Genomic DNA, 15,939 nt, shown 5'->3' with positions numbered 1-15,939 from the left:
ATAAATGTGTCTGAATTTGTCAAATTATTCTTAAAAATACAGTTTTAAATAAGTGGTTTGGATATGCCTCGTTTAACGACATGTTTTCCTTTAGTTGAGATCAGTCCATAACTTGACTATAACCTTCTGGTACGCTAAAAGTGTATAGCATACCAAACTAATCATATCATGCCTGCTTGTCGCATTCTAATCATTGGTGTTATACTTTTGAAACACAATTCTGAGTGATTTCATACTTTGTATAGATTAGCGGTATGGATCTACCACACCTACTACAAAAGACCAATTTTGTTCAATTTTTTGATTTCCTATCTTACTATTTGAGCATAGCGTCGCTTTGAAAAACCCTTAGGAAGATACATATTTGACGTGGCAAGCGTCAGTATGACGTCACGAAAATAACCCCTACTATACAATGTCAGAATTGTATATCACTCCTTTTCTTCTTTACTCATACATATCTCATTCCTCAACTGAATTTTTTGAAGTGTTGCACACTAACAACAGCTGTTATTAACACTGGAGAGATAGCATACAGGAAAGTTACTATATTGTTGTTCTGTTAATTTGTGCTGCGAAATAAATAAAAGTTTAATTACCACTGCTGTAGAGTCTGAGCCGGACTCGGGACCCCATGAAATTGCACATTTGGCCGGAGTCGGACTCGGATTGTTTTTAACCGACTCTGTAGCCCTGGTTGCCAGTGCAAAACCAAACATAGAACTAGACAGGGTGTGCGGTTTTTGTATATTTTACCAGGGGGGTACAGCGCGGTTCTACTATATTATATCAAGGGGGTATAGTGCGACTGCGGTTCTACTATATTATACCAGGGGGTATAGTGCGGTTCCGCTATATTTTACCAGGGGTATTCCCTAGTTAATCTATATTCTTTCAACGGGTCGTATTTGTCAGTGTCCATATTCTCCAAATGTTGTGTTTTCTGTTTCGGTGCTTTAGCACGCAAAAGCGCATGTGGCTCGAAGTTGCGCGTTATTAGTTGGACATTGTGAACTTTACAAGATAGGTTGCCAGTGGTCTTTGTCAACATGTTGCTGCAAAGCAAACCTATAATTTGTCTTTATAATTAAAAAATATTTAACAATTTTGTCTTCCACCCCTATGCGCCTCTAATTGGGGGACAAAAGTCAATACTGTGACATCATCGTTTTAGTTCTTTTACAGTTATATACTCCTTTCTAGCGGCAGAAAACCTTCAATACATATTTCGTTCATATCGCTTGCTTTATTCAGGTCGCGAAGCGGCTGGCTTTCTGTTGCGTTTTTTTGTCCCGCGCGTGCAAAGTTCATTTACCCCTTAATTATTGGGTACAAAAATTTTATATTAGAAACAACTTTCAAAGCTATCTAACAGTTGTGAAAATTGCATGTGCCAACTAAGTTGTTTTTGTTGTCAAAAGTGAGCCACAAAAAAATTGACTGTAAAAAAAACTTAGACGGTTGTTGTAGAATTTTTGGGAGGATATATTTTCACGGTTTAGTGCTTATTTCTATTTTTTGGTAGTGGACCGTTAAAAATAGCGACTTATTGCTAAATACTATTATTTTCACTTTGGTTCGTGGTTCAGCATATGCGTTGCATGTTCTATAGTTTCCTTAACTTGTTTCTGCAAGCAAAAACAGATATGGGGCGAAAACTTCCCGCTCTAATTTATGGCTTAGAAGCGAAAGGGGTAGTTGCCAGGGATTCTTTTTTAAATACGTTAGTTTGGTAAAAACTATGCAAAACTAATTTCAGAATCATTTTGGAATTAAAATATTTTATTTATTCATTTAATCTGTGCCGCTTATTTAATCTGTGCCGCTTAACCCCCCAACGTCATATAATAAATGAAGCCTTTCGCAATGCCTCCCTGTTTTCTACGATTGGTGAAACTTTAATACATGGCCTTGCCTCTTTATGCATTACCGCAAAAATAAATTGAAATACGGCGAGGTAATTGGGAAATGATCGAAAAATATATTTGTTAAATAGAATTTGCGTAGATATTGCGTACGGCCATGTTATTAAATTTCGGCCAGCTAACAAGTTTAAAAAGCCACTCTGATAATCGTTCTCTTAAAACGGTTTACCGCCTATCATTTTGCTTGATTTTTGCCAATTTTATTCGGTAAATTTTTCCATGCATTGGTCCATGCAATCACTTTTAAAAGAGAGTTTCAATCTTTTGTTTCGAGCAATATGCAAACCTCTTTTATCTGCCTAATACGCCACCTTTTAAAGCGAAAGTTAGACAAATTTAAACCAAATAAACGCAGTGTTCTTAAAACTTATTTTTGTAAGTCTCCATGTTATGACGTGACTGCGTAACGTCGTCGCTGAAAATGCAATAAACTTGAGTAGTTTGCTCGCTGCGCCCTTGTACAATTTTAAGTCGTGCAGGCCGGTGTTGATATGTTTGATTGAAGTAAGATACGAAACAGGTGCAAACGGAAAGGTGTACACTGCACTAAGGTTTCGCATTTAAATTTGAGACAGTAAAACATGCTGTTCAGTAAGAGCAATAAGTTATTTTGCTGTGGGATGATGAAGCACAGCAGGATGCTAGCCGCCGTCGTTTTGCGAGCTAAATAAAGCAAGTGATATGAACGCATACTCTGTTAAAGTTTTTCTGCCGCTATAGATAGGAGTAAATAGCTGTAAAGGACTAAAACGATGACGTCATTGTTTTTTGTCCCCCAATTAGAGGTGACTCTACCATAACATTTGATGTTTCTCGTGTGTCCTGCAGTAACAAACTAAATGCCCACCCCAGCGCTAGACGCTCGCTCACCCAATAAGACCCTATTGACACTTGATTATGGGGCGAAGCTTATCGCGAAGTATTGGTCGCCCAAAAAAACGCTGACGCCGCATTTAAAGAAAGCATTATAAATGTGTCGCCGACATTCTGCTTTGAACAACCCTACTCGCAATGCTTCCTTCCTTGCGGTAATTGCACGGTGGGTGAAAGTTTATTCACGGCCTTACCTCTTTGTGTATTACCGCGACAATACGATGAAATACGATTTGGAGAATATTGGAAAAAACGTATTTGGAGAATATTTGCTATTTGCACCTGTTTCGTATGTTACCCTATTCCAACATATCAGCAAACAATTTTAAGTTGTGTAGGCCTGGTGTTGATATGTTGGATTGGAGTAACATGCAAAACAGGTGCAAATAGAGAGGTGTACATTGCCACCAGATTTCGCATTTAAATTTGCGGCGGTAAAATATGTTGTTTTTTAAGAGCATTGAATAATTTTTCTAAAGAGAAGCCTCTTTTAAAAATGCAAGTCGCACGCGCCCAGTTTTGGACGAGTCACAATGAAAGTCTTACGCGCGGGACAATAAAGCGCAGCAGGCCTCTTGTCGCTTCGTCACTTCACGAGCTGGACAAAGCAAGCGAATATGAACGAATTCTGTATGGAAGTTTTCTGCTGCTAGATGGCAGTCGTTAGCTACAGAGAGCTGAAACGCAATATTTCAGGTTTTTGCCCCCCAATCAACGGCCAGTGGGTGTGCAGCCTCATAAACCTCGACATCGCACCTTCATACCATTCTAAGCCATGTTTGAAAATTTAAAGGTTCTACGATGTATACTTTTTCTATAAAGCTTCGGACAAAAATCGGTCTGAAACATTTTCGGGCAAAAACTAGACGGGGGTGCGGTTGTTGTATATTTTGTCAGGGGTATATTTTCAGGGCTTAGTGTTTATTTTATTTTTTATTTATTTTTTTTTTATTTTAGTGTTTTTTATTTTTTAATATTTTGCATTTTGTATTGTGTATTTTATATTATACATTTTATATTTTGTTTTTTATTTTCCTTAACTTGTTCCTGCAAGCAAAAACAGATATGGGCCGAAAATTTCCACACTTAACTTATGCCTTTGATGCGAAAGGGGTTCAAACATGGCGTAGATTTTGGGGAATGATCGAAACATATATTTGATTAATAGAATTTACGTAGATAATGCGTATGGCCATTTTATTACATTTTGACCAGCTTACGTGTTTGAAAAGCAAATATTATCATTCTCTTAAAGACTTAAAATGGTTTAACGCCTATGGTTTGCTATACTTTTGCAAACTTTTACTCGGTAAATTTTTACCATGGCTAGGTCGAGCAATCACTATTAAAACAGGCTTTAAATCTGTAGATTCAAACAATATGAAAAACACTTTTTTGCCTAATACGCAAACTATTAATTCGAAAGTTTTGCTAGCTGTTTAGGCCTGATGTTGGTATGTTGGTTGGAGCAACATGCACAATAGGTGCTAACTGAGAGGCGTAGACTGCTTCAAGATTTCGCATTTAAATTTGCGGCGGTAAATACACCCTATTGACACTTGGTTATTAGGCGAAGCTTATCGCAAAGTAATTGGTCGCCCGAAAAAACGCTGACTCCGCATTTAAAGCAAGCATTATAAATGTGTCGCCGATATTCTGCTTCCCCTACTGGCAATGCTTCCCTGCGTTAATTGTACGGTGGGTGAAAGTTTATTCACGGCCTTGGCTCTTTGTGTATTACCGCGACAATAAAATGAAACAAGATTTGGAGAATATTTAAAAAATATATTTGGAGAATATCTGCCATTTGCACCTGTTTCGTATGTTGATTCATTCCAACATATCAACACACAATTTTAAGTTGTGTAGGCCTGGTGGTGATATGTTGGATTGGTAACATGCGAAACGGGTGCAAAGAGAGAAAGGTGCACATTGCCACCAGATTTTGCACTTAAATTTGCGGCGGTAAAATATGTTGTTTCTTAAGAGCATTGAATAATTTTTCTAAAGAGAAGCCTCTTTTAAAAATGCAAGTCGCACGCGCCCAGTTTTGGACGAGTCACAATGAAAGTCTTACGCGCGGGACAATAAAGCGCAGCAGGCCTCTTGTCGCTTCGTCACTTCACGAGCTGGACAAAGCAAGCGAATATGAACGAATTCTGTATGGAAGTTTTCTGCTGCTAGATGGCAGTCGTTAGCTACAGAGAGCTGAAACGCAATATTTCAGGTTTTTGCCCCCCAATCAACGGCCAGTGGGTGTGCAGCCTCATAAACCTCGACATCGCACCTTCATACCATTCTAAGCCATGTTTGAAAATTTAAAGGTTCTACGATGTATACTTTTTCTATAAAGCTTCGGACAAAAATCGGTCTGAAACATTTTCGGGCAAAAACTAGACGGGGGTGCGGTTGTTGTATATTTTGTCAGGGGTATATTTTCAGGGCTTAGTGTTTATTTTATTTTTTATTTATTTTTTTTTTATTTTAGTGTTTTTTATTTTTTAATATTTTGCATTTTGTATTGTGTATTTTATATTATACATTTTATATTTTGTTTTTTATTTTCCTTAACTTGTTCCTGCAAGCAAAAACAGATATGGGCCGAAAATTTCCACACTTAACTTATGCCTTTGATGCGAAAGGGGTTCAAACATGGCGTAGATTTTGGGGAATGATCGAAACATATATTTGATTAATAGAATTTACGTAGATAATGCGTATGGCCATTTTATTACATTTTGACCAGCTTACGTGTTTGAAAAGCAAATATTATCATTCTCTTAAAGACTTAAAATGGTTTAACGCCTATGGTTTGCTATACTTTTGCAAACTTTTACTCGGTAAATTTTTACCATGGCTAGGTCGAGCAATCACTATTAAAACAGGCTTTAAATCTGTAGATTCAAACAATATGAAAAACACTTTTTTGCCTAATACGCAAACTATTAATTCGAAAGTTTTGCTAGCTGTTTAGGCCTGATGTTGGTATGTTGGTTGGAGCAACATGCACAATAGGTGCTAACTGAGAGGCGTAGACTGCTTCAAGATTTCGCATTTAAATTTGCGGCGGTAAATACACCCTATTGACACTTGGTTATTAGGCGAAGCTTATCGCAAAGTAATTGGTCGCCCGAAAAAACGCTGACTCCGCATTTAAAGCAAGCATTATAAATGTGTCGCCGATATTCTGCTTCCCCTACTGGCAATGCTTCCCTGCGTTAATTGTACGGTGGGTGAAAGTTTATTCACGGCCTTGGCTCTTTGTGTATTACCGCGACAATAAAATGAAACAAGATTTGGAGAATATTTAAAAAATATATTTGGAGAATATCTGCCATTTGCACCTGTTTCGTATGTTGATTCATTCCAACATATCAACACACAATTTTAAGTTGTGTAGGCCTGGTGGTGATATGTTGGATTGGTAACATGCGAAACGGGTGCAAAGAGAGAAAGGTGCACATTGCCACCAGATTTTGCACTTAAATTTGCGGCGGTAAAATATGTTGTTTCTTAAGAGAATTTTGTAATTTTACTAAAGAGAAGCCTCGTTTTTAAATGCAAGTCGCACCGTCCAGTTTTCGACGAGTAACAATGAAAGTCTTACGCGCGGGACAATAAAGCGCAGCAGGCGTCGAGTCGCTTCATCACTTCACGAGCTGGACAAAGCAAGCGAATATGAACGAATTCTGCATGGAAATTTTTCTGCTGCTAGATGGCAGTCGTGAGCTACAGAGAGCTAAAACGTAATATTTAAGGGTTTTGCTCCCAGTCAAAGGCACCTAGGGGTGCAGCCACATAAACCTCGACATTGCACCTTCATACCACTCTACGCCATGTCTGAAAATTTGAAAGTTCTATGATGTATACTTTTTCTATAAAGCTCCGGAAAAATATCGGTCTGAAACATTTTCGGGCAAAAACTAGACGGGGGTGCGGTTGTTGTATATTTTGTCAGGTTTATATTTTCAGGGCTTAGTGTTTATTTTCAATTTTTACTTTATTTTAATTTTTTTTTTTTTTTTTTTTTTTTTTAATATTTTGTATTGTGTACTTTATATTATATATTTTGTTTTTCATTTTCCTTAACTTGTTTCTGCAATCAAAAACAGATATGGGCCGAAAACTTCCCCACTTAAAATATGCCTTTGATGCGAAAGGGATTCAAACATGGCGTAGATTTTGGGGAATGATCGAAACATATATTTGACAAATAGAATTTACGTAGATAATGCGTATGGCCATTTTATTACATTTTGACCAGCTTACGTGTTTGAAAATCAAAAATTACCATTCTCTTAAAGACTAAAAATGGTTTAACGTCTATGGTTTGCTATACTTTTGCAAACTTTTACTCGGTAATTTTTTACCATGGCTTGGTCCGAGCAATCACTGTTAAAACAGGCTTTAAATCTGTAGTTTCAAACAATATGAAAAACACTATTATGTTCTCAATACGCAAACTATTAAATCGAAAGTTTTGCTAGATGTTTAGGCCTGATGTTGGGATGCTGGTTGGAGCAAGATGCTCGACAGGTGCTAACAGAGAGGCGTAGACTGCTTCAAGATTTCGCATTTAAACTTGCGGTGGTAAATACACCCTATTGACACTTAATTAGTAGGCGAAGCTTATCGCGAAGTAATTGGTCGCACGAAAAAAAGCTAACGCCGCATTGAAAGCAAGCATTATAAATGAGTCGCCGATATTCTGCTTTGAACATCTCTACTCGCAATGCTTCCCTGCGTTAATTGTACGGTGGTTGAAGCTTTATTCACAGCCTTACCTCTTTGTATTATCGCGACAATACGATGAAATACGATTTGGAGAATATTGGAAAAAACGTATTTGGAGAATATTTGCTATTTGCACCTGTTCTGTATGTTACTCCAATCCAACATATCAACACACAATTATAAGTTGTGTATAATAATATAATAACTTATGGCTTTGAAGCGAAAAAGGGGTTCAAATATGGCGTAGATTTTGGGAAATGATCGAAACATATATTTGATCAATAAAAATTTACGTAGATAATGCTTACGGCCATGTTATTACATTTTGGTCAGCTAGCATGTTTAAAAAACCAATATTTTCATTCTCTCTAAATGATTTAACGTCTATGGTTTGCTATACTTTTTCCAACTTTTACTGGGTAAATTTTTACCACGCCTTGGTCTGAGTAATCACTGTTGAAACAGACTTTAAATATGTAGTTTTGAGCAATATGCAAATTATGTGCCTAATAAGCCACGTTTTATATTGAAAGTTTTGCCAATTTAAATCCAATAAACGGAAGATTTATTTATTTATGACGCCATGTTATGAAGTAGCTTTGTAACGTCGTCGTTAAGAATGTGTTAAACTTATGCTTTTTGTTGTTGCGACCCTTGTATAATTATATTTGTTTAGGCCTAGTGTTGATATATTTGAATGGTGCAACAATTACAACAGGTCCTAACAGAGATGTGTCCACTGCCTCAAGGATTCGCATTCAAATTTGCGGTGGTAAAATATTTTGTGTTGTAAGAGCAATAGGTTTTTTACTTAGAGAGGCCTTTTTATGAAAGGCAAGTCGCATGCGCCTAGTTTTACTAGGCAAGCCTCTTCGAACAAAAACGTTGCATGACGTAACACTTTTGCTTTTTGTCCCCCAATTGGAGGTGCCTAGGGGTGCAGCCTCATAAACCTCTACATAGCACCTTCATACCACTCTACGCCATGTCTGAAAATTTGAAAGTTCTACGATGTTCACATTTTATATAATGCTCTGGACAAAAATCGATCTGAAACATGCCATAGCAAACCATAGCAAACCATAGCAAACCATAGCAAACCATAGCAAACCATAGCAAACCATAGCAAACCATATGAAACCAAAAAAAAAACAACGGCAAAAACAAGATATGTCCCGAAAATAAATTTTCGGCCCATATAGTTACACGGGGGTGCGGTTGTTGTATATTTTGTCAAGGGGGATATTTTTAGGGCTTTATGTTTTTTTTTCTTTAATATAATTTTTTTTTGACCCTCTATTTTTTTCCAACCTTTTAAAAAAATAATAAAACGTCGTTTTAAGTAAAATCTGGTTTATACAGTAACCCGTAGTGAGAATGATAAAATGATATATTCAGTTAATGTGGTGATTTAGATTGTTTTTACTCTGAAAATTTCTTAATTGCTGGTTTGGTTGAAAGAGCCAGTCGAATGTCATATTGAATATACAAGACACCGCGCTGTTTTGTCTTCACAAGTAGCATTGTTGAAACCCCACATTCACAATGTTATGTTGATGGGAAAGGTAACAGCAAGGGCATCGCAATTTCCTTGAGCTTGGGGTACGGTTTGCTTAGTTTTGCCCAAAATGTGGTCAAACTATCTTTCTCAAAGCTCAATCGGGTTGCCGTTAATTCTTACAGCCACTTTGAGATAATAAACAAAAAAATATCATTTTTTAAACTTTTCATGGCCCCCTTGAAAAAGGCTAATGCCCCCTAGAGCAGGGGTCGGCAACCTACGGCCCGCGGGCTGGATCCGATGTAATTCATCCGACCCGCCGCCTCTTTTAAAAATTAGACACGAGTCTATAAAATGTTCGCGCTTCGCGCGAATGTTTATTTTACGTCCGATTTGTTTACGTTTTAATGCTGCCTTTTCCGATAGATCAGGTCTTCTTTACCGTTGCGCTCTGGAAGGTTGCCAAGTGCGTCGCATAAAAACGGAAAACATATTAAAATTATTGGACATATATTTTTTAACATTTTTTTTAATTTTTTATTTTCAGCAATGTAATAAGAACTTGCAACCAGTTTAAAAGAAATACCGGTATATTAAAAAAATCGCGCTCGCTTCGCTCGCCAGGTGCGCCTTGCCATAAAACGGTTAACAAACACTGAGCTAGATTAACCTCGAAGTAGTTTTATCATACATTTCGTTAATAGTATGGATAACTGTTACGTGCTTAATTAGCACTACAAAATTATCACAGGTTGCTAATTACGCCGACTGTAAATTCGAACATTCATTATTAATTTAGCGCCTTTGTTCTTAAATGTAGGGCTAGGAATTAGGTTTTCGCATTTCGAGACATGTATAATTGTATAATATCGTAATATTTTTGTGCGCTCTGGTGTGCGCTGTTAATTGGACTCTAGACATGTTTTTTCCTGTCTCTAAACATTTCTGCAAATCTCACGATCATTTATCGCTTGTTTTCCGGCGCGGTTTAACTTCTCACGAAAAGGTCCGCCCAATGTTATCTTTCCACGAAATGGCCGCCCTGTAAGGCAGGCCTGGGGTTTCCGGGAGCGCGTCGGTTCCCGTGAGAAGGAGTTTTGTTTTAGCGTATATTACGAGCGACTGACCGCCTACAGCTCAATAGACGTCTGGGTGTAGCCTTGTGAAATTATCGAGTAAAACGTTAAGTGTCATTATGTCTGTCGGTTTTTTTGTAAGTAATTGTGTGCGTCTAAGTGTCATTATTGTTTATGGTGTGGTAATATTCTACTCTTGCAACCAATACATCTGTACATTGGGTTTTCTTGTTGTGGTCTTTCATCTAAGTTCTATTTGGTAGGTTATTTAATGCCCGGAAATAAGAACTCAGCGACTTTACAGGAGGCCTAGGTAATTTTCTAGAATTACTAGTTAAAGTCGCAACATAACGAACGTGTGAACTCGAATTTTAAATCAAACAAACGTTTTTTTTTCGCGCTTTGCGTCAACACTTTACTGCCTTTGTAAATGAAATTAAACACGTTTTTAAGTGCAAAAAATATCCGAGCCCCGCCTGATTCAAAGTTGTACTAACATTTCAATAACACAATTCTTAGTTAACATTTTGTGCGGCCCGCAAAGACTTTTCGGAGTTGGCCCGCGACTAGAGAAACCTACCCCTGCCTAGGGGCCGACCCCTGCCTAGGGGGTCATAACCCACAGGTTGTGACCCCCTGATATAAACAATTGTATGTAACATTCTTTTCCTATGCGATTAACTTGTTACGTGACTTAGAGGCTGAGGCTAAGCAGAATGAGCTTGAAGAACTGACAATAGCCGAAGCCAACAGGCTAGAGGAAAAGAAAATAGCTGACGATCAGGCAGCGTGTATTTCAACTGGTAATGAAAAGGTTGGAGTTACAACTAGCCAATAGCCATAGCAAACAACGCTAAGGATGTAGAAGCAGTAAGTAAGGCTAAAGTTCCAAAGTTACCGCCGTTCGTCGACGGGAAAGATGAATTGGGTAGCTACTCACTGAGGTATGAACGATTTGCTGCTAGTAGTAATTGGGACAAACGCGAGTGAGCAACGTCTCTTAGTGCTTTGTTATCAGGTAGAGCGCTAGACGTGTATTCTCGGTTGTCAGATATTGAAGCAATTAATTATAACGTGCTGAAGCAGGCCTTGTTATTCAGATATGACCTCACAGAGCTGGGTTATCGCTCAAAATTCCGTTCTGCGAAACCTCGGACCGATGAAAGCTCTACACAATTCATCGTGTTTACAAAATTACCTGCAGAAATGGGTTGAAATGTCTGGTTTCTCTACGGAATGGAAGGAAGTAAGCGATTTGTTCATTAAAGAACAGTTTTTAATATCGTGTTCTAAGGAACTTTTAGTTTATTTGCGGGGTGTTTGAATTGCTAGGTGTTGGAATTGCTAGCCACGATAGCGGATCAATTTCTCACTGCACATGGGAAAAATTTGTCAATTTTGGTGAACAGAAATTTACCGCCAGTTAATCAGCAGGCTTATGACGTATGCAGTGTTTTTGTTAAGGTGTTTTGGGGGACCGAAACGGTCCCCAAATTTCTCCAGCGGTTTCCCAAATTTTGAACTTGCAACTTTTTGTTATTAAAATGAAACACTTGCGGTCTCTTAAAACTACTTAGCGGTCACCCAAACCAAACCTTAAAAAAAACCTGGACGTATGCTTAAATTGTAAACAACGTGGACATTTAGCAAGAGAGTGTCCACGGTTGAAGGGGATTCCCGTAATTTCAGAAAATGTTTTATTTGTGGTAAGACTGGGCATTTGGCGAGAGACTGCACATCACATGTGGCGCCGTCACTGTCGGTTAAGCAAAGTGGAGGAGTTGGTTCAACCCCTTAGGATGATATCAACGTCAGAAAGCCGACGTACAGCCGTTTGTGACGCCGCAAGAATAACCCGTAAAGGTTGGGACGCTACCAGGGCGCAAAGGACTTGTGGGAGATCATGTGGTTGACACTTTGCATAATACAGGCTGCACTGGGGTTGTGGTTAAAAGGAAGTTTGTTAAAGACGATCAACTGACGGGGCACAGTGGTTTTGTTACGTTGTTGGACTCTAGTACGGTTAAGGCAGATGTGGCTCGAATTCATATCGATTCGCCATACTTTAAAGGAGATGTGAATGCGTTGTGTTTGCCAGACGCTTTGCACGATTTGATAATAGAAAATGTACCGGGTGCCGGGGACCCTGACGGTCCCAATCCAATGTGGAACGAAGGTTGCGCCGCAAAGACTCGTTCACAGAAAGCGCAGCTGGAGCGCAAACCATTAAGAGTGCCAAGTTAAAAAGAGTGGTCTGTTATTGATAGGGCCGGGTTCGAGGTCGCACAAAACGACCACACAACTTTGCAAGCCTTGAAGAAATGGATGAAGAAAGGGTCAAGGGTGAACAGGTTACTGTATTTGGAATGGATGAAGGGTTACTGTTTAGGAATTACCAGTACCCAAAAGTTAATGAGTGGAAGGTGGATCAGACAGCTGGTTGTACCAAGTAGCTTGCGCCGGAAAGTAATGGAGCTCGCTCACGACGCCATGGTGGAAGGACACATGGGCATTAAAAAGACGGCTATTAAAATACTTTCCGATTTCTATTGGCCTGGTCTCAAGGATGACGTCAAGCGGTTTTGTAGGTCGTGTGACATATGCCAACGGACAGTGAGCAAAGGTAACGTTCCAACGGTGCCAATGGAAAAGATGCCCCTGATTGATGTACCTTTCAAACGTGTGGCAGTCGATTTGATTGGCCATACTAACTCTAGTGGACTATGCGACTCGCTATCCAGAAGCGGTTCCAATTAAAGCGATCACAACCAAAGCGGTGGCGGAAGCTTTAGTTGATATGTACAGTCACCTCGGAATACCCGATTTTAAGCTATTTTGGAACTGAGCTCATATCGGACTGCATGAAGGAGGTGGAAAGACTGTTACGAATACGTCATTTGACAACGACTCCGTACCACCCGATGGGTAACGGGCTGGTGAAAAAAATTAATGGAACATTGTAGAGAATGCTTAGGAGCCTGTGCTGCGACCAACCTAAGCAGTGGCATCTATGCATAAACGCGATGTTATTCGCTTACCTTAAAGTGCCGCAAGAATCTATAGGTTTTGCGCCGTTTGAATTGCTGTATGGGAGGACTGTCCGTGGACCCATGTCTATTCTAAAGGAATTGTTTTCGTTTTAAAGCAGCGTATGAAGGACACACTAAAAATTGCACAGGCCGATCTGGAAAAGTCACACGAGAAGCATATAAAGTACTTTGACAAAAAATCAAAGCTCAGAAGTTTGGAAGAAGGTGATTAGGCCCTTGTGTTGTTGCCAACAGATAACAACAAACTACTTATGCAGTGGAAGGGTCCATTTGAACTGCAAAATAGGAACAGACTTGGCGACTACGTGCTGGATGTTGGGGGAAAAAGGAAGACGTTTCACATTAATTTGTTGATGCAATACATCGCGCGAATTGACGAACCAGCTGATTAAGCTAAAAAATGTTGAAACATGTTGCGCGACGCTCACGGATGAAGTAGAAAATGATGACGATTTACTGGAGCTATGTTCATTTTCCGAGAAAGGAACTGTACACGATGTGAGTTGCGACAAAAACTTGACGGAGGTATCAGAGGCAGCTGCACTGGCTACGAATTACAGCAGTTTAGCGACGTACCTGGCAACATTAACTTCGTTCATCACGTAAGGTTAACGGAGGAACGACCAGTTCGTTCTAAACCTTATACGCTGTCCCGTACAAGTTACGCGACAGTTTAAAAAAGGACATGGACGAAATGCTACGGTTGGGCATAATTAGGCGATCCGATTCAGCATAAGCCTCCCCCGTGGTGGTTGTAAAGAAAGATGGGACTAACATAATTTATGTAGACTATCGGAAGTTTAACAAACTGACAAAATTTGACCCAGAGCCGATGACGACAGCAGCGCATGTTTTTAAAAAAAACTGGGAGGTGATCCTTTTTTTACAAAGATTGATTTGAAGAAGGGCTGTAGACAGGTTCCTGTTGCAAAACATGATACACAAAGGACCGCGTTTGTGACCACCGATAGAAGTTTTGAGTTTCTTAAAATGCTGTTTGGTATGATGAACTCAGGTGCCACATTCGTGCGGGCTATGAGGATTTTGCTACAAGGACTTAATAACGTGAAAATTTATATTGATGATCATCGTCCACTCTACGGCGTGGGAGTAGCACCTGACTGCTCTCTAGACAGCTTATTTCAGCGACTTCGTGACGCAGGTGTCACTATTAACGACCCCATACTTCATTTACTGGACATCAGTAAACCATTTGTATTGCGCACTGACGCGTCCGACAAGGACTAGGTGCTTTGCTGATGCAAGAACACGATGGGAGGTGCTTCCCTGTTAGCTATGCTAGCAAGAAGTTGAACGACGCTGAGAAGAACTACTCCATCATCAAGAAGGAGTGTCTCGCCATTGTTTGGGCAATAAGTTTAGAATATACCTATATGGTGCTGGCTTTGTCCTCCAGACAGACTACTAACCATTGGTGTATTTGGAAAGCGCGAAATTTGCAAATGATCGTGTTATCAGATGGGCAATGTTCCTGCAAAATTATCGTATTAAATACGAATGAATTAAGGGTGTGGATAACGTTGGCGCAGACTCTATGAGTTGCCTTAACTGAATAATGTTACGATATATACTATGTGTCGTGCGTGATGTGCTTTAGTTGTTTTCGCTTCGCAGTGTTTTTCGTTGTCTTCTAATTTGTTTACTGTTGACATAAATTGGGATAATTTCTCTTGAATTGGGGGTGATGTCACAAATAAGAATATAAACAATTGTATGTAACATTCTTTTCCTATGCGATAAATTTGTTATTTTGTTTACGACTAGCCTTCGTGTTACGTCATAATGCCCCAAAAATGGCGTAATGTTTACCGGTTAAAACCGGTCATTCTACAATTAAACGTGGCAGTGAAATAACGTGTGTTTTTATGTGCTTCAGAAAGCTAACTGAAAGGTAACACTTCTGGGTAACTAAGCTGAAAAGCGTCGAAGTATTTCCCAAATAGCGGGCACATTATTTGTGTTCGTGACACAATAATTGGAGCTAATTTCGTTTTGAAATCTGCCTGACTAAAATACACAGCCCTCACATTATTTTGGCATCGAACGGGTATATCAACGCTGGTTAAACTTAGACTGACTTCGCTCCTTCTTTTTTGACGAATAAACAAAAAAGGCAGAGAAAAAAATGCAACAATTAAGCCTAAACAAACACAAAAAATGTCTATTTTTTACAAGTATATATACAAAATGAAAAAGTTTGCAATTCATAAGTTTCAACCAACTAAGCCAATAACACCGTGGATTTCCTTAAAATACAGAAAGATCAAGTATAAAACATGAATATTATATATACATATGCAGAGTACTATTTCTCAACACAAAATGTTATCAGCAAAACTGATTGTGAAATTTTAAAACTTTGGTACAGTGTAAGCTATTTTACACTCACTGATTGAACATATAAGTTAGGCCATGGACAAGATTAAGAAGGCGGAATTTAATTTTGGTTTAAAATAGTTATTACATTTGTATAACACATCAGGAATTAAACAAAACATTCCATCTACAATTTTCATTGGGTAGACAACATTTATCATTGCTTGTTGTAAATAGGAAATCTATAACAAAACAGCTGTAAATACAGTAATCATGTGTTTAAACCAGGGCTGTGGAGACGGTTTAAAACAATTCGAGTCCCGAATCAGCATTTTACCAAGCAAACCGACTCCGTCGAGTACCTGATCCGATTCTGCAGCCCTGGATTAAACAGCAACAACCACTGTTTGACAAATCTAAACAAACCTTACCGAGTTCAATGA

At 38.9% G+C, this 15,939-nt stretch overlaps 1 pseudogene; it reads left to right on the top strand.

Moving 5' to 3' along the window:
• Positions 1-10,228: 10,228 nt before the first annotated feature.
• LOC146138657 (uncharacterized) lies at positions 10,229-14,407 on the top strand (annotated as a pseudogene).
• Positions 14,408-15,939: the final 1,532 nt, after the last annotated feature.

Source organism: Ascidiella aspersa, chromosome 7, assembly GCF_963924565.1.
Source record: "Ascidiella aspersa chromosome 7, kaAscAspe10.2, whole genome shotgun sequence".
NCBI lineage: Eukaryota > Metazoa > Chordata > Ascidiacea > Phlebobranchia > Ascidiidae > Ascidiella > Ascidiella aspersa.
This window is presented reverse-complemented; position numbering and strand designations above follow the sequence as displayed.